Here is a 2,127-nt window from a genome sequence, read left to right on the forward strand (position 1 = left end):
CTCGGTTTACGAACGCCTCGCTTAACGTAATTTTCGGTTTACGAATGAAAATCCATTGAAAATAATGCCTCGGTTTACAAATTTTTTTTGCAATACGAACAGATTTATTAGTTTTCAATGCATTTACCAATTTTTTTTTAAATCATGTCCCTGTACAGTATTATGCCTTTTAAAGTGCACTTTTATAAAGAGTTTTGAACAGAAGACTTTTTCTGACCTCTGAAACAGATTAATTGGTTTTCAATGCATTTACGACATTTTTTTTTTTTTTTTACCATGTCCCTTTATGCATTTAAAGTGCACTTCTTATAGAGTTTTGAACAGATAAAACTTTTTTTTACTTTTTTTCTGACCTCTGGAACAGAATAATTGGTTTTCAATGCATTTCCGAATTTATTTTTAATCAAGTCCCTGTACAGTATTTATGCCTTTTAAAGTGCATAAAGAGTTTTGAACAGATAAAAGACTTTTTTTTTTTTTTGACCTCTGGAACGGATGAATTGGTTTTCAATGCATTTACGAATTCTTTTCGCAATACGAACGGATGAATTGGTTTTCAATGCATTTACGAATTCTTTTCGCAATACGAACGGATTAATTGGTTTTCAATGCATTTACGAATTCTTTTCGCAATACGAACGGATGAATCGGTTTTCAATGCATTTACAAATTCATTTTTAATCATGTCCCTGTACAGTATTTATGCCTTTAAAATGCACTTTATAAAGAGTTTTGAACAGATAAAATAATTTTTTTAAAAAGTTTTTTCTGACCTCCGGAACGAATTAATTGGTTTTCAATGTATTCCTATGGGAAACCGCATTTGGGTTTACAATTTTTTTGCAGTACGAAAAGTCCCGCAGAACGAATTTAAATTCGTAAACCTAGGTACGCCTGTACGTCAAAAACATGTACCTAGGAAGCGTGCACTTATGTGAATTCTGACAGCACAACACTTTAGGTATCACTGCACACCAGACTGAAAGGTATAATTCTAGGGACATCATTTACATGGTAAAGCATACCTACAGGAAAAAGTTTTGGGCTGTGCCAGCACTGCATGGGTCAACCATTTATTTTGTCCAGGGGTGCACAGTAATGACTATACTCCTTTGATCCCCCAGAAAACAGTGCTCCCTTACGTCCAGCGGTGGACTATTCCTGCTGTCCTCATGTCCAGAGCTGGTCTATGTTTTGAACAGAAAAAACACTTTTTTTAACTTTTTTCTGACCAACGGTTTTCAATGCATTCCTATGGGAAACTGCGTTTCGATTTACAAATTTTTCACAATACGAAAAAAGTCCCGCAGAGCGAATTAAATTCGTAAACCGAGGTACGCCTGCACTGTTCAGCGGATCGTTTTCCAGCCAGCCCCGGCAATGTTAGACTTCTGTCAAACCTGGTGGGGCATGAAGATCCACCCACAGCTCAAATTTCGTCTGATTCCTTGTCTTGGAGAATCCTTTTCTTGGAGTCCATTGAGGCGCACAATCCTTAGTCTATGATAATTCCCTGATTACAGATTTGCTATAAATCTGAGGCATGCTGGTAGTAGAAGGTGTTATCCTGCGCTGGTCTAACGTGTTATTTGCCAGTCCTCCTGTAGGGTGGCAGTATAACCTGAAGATTGACAACTTCCTGTGTTCCTCGACGGACTCCAAGAAAAGGATTTTATGGTGAGTACAAAATTTCTATTAGGGTAGATTTAGATGTTCGTCTAAATCTTCCTTTCCTCGCTACTGGAGCGCTGCGATGCCTCCACTTTTCCACGCTACACCCGCATACATTGCCTATGGTTGTGGCGCTTCCTCGTTTGCTTGAATGTGTAGCGATCAGCAGCTGGGCAATACCGCATGTGATGAAAACTTTGCCATGGGCGCGGAGCAAAGCAGCAGGACCGTGCAATGTAAACACCGCCATCCACTGCCTATTGCAGCTTTGGGGGGGGGGGGTTGGCGCATGTCTAAATGAAGCCTTATACATTAGTTCCAGTCGTCTTCTAACCAGCCCTTTGACATCACTCAACTTTCCTTTTCTTGTTCAGCAGCGATGGTGGGTGGTCTTTATTCATGTACAGATTGGCGCTCATGTAATGCGGTTTTTCGTGTTGTTCCATGCAGCAGAAC

The sequence above is a fragment of the Staurois parvus genome, unplaced genomic scaffold, assembly GCF_062004578.1.
Source record: "Staurois parvus isolate SC_StPar_1 unplaced genomic scaffold, SC_StPar_1.0 ptg002181l, whole genome shotgun sequence".
In the NCBI taxonomy this organism is placed as follows: Eukaryota; Metazoa; Chordata; class Amphibia; order Anura; family Ranidae; genus Staurois; species Staurois parvus.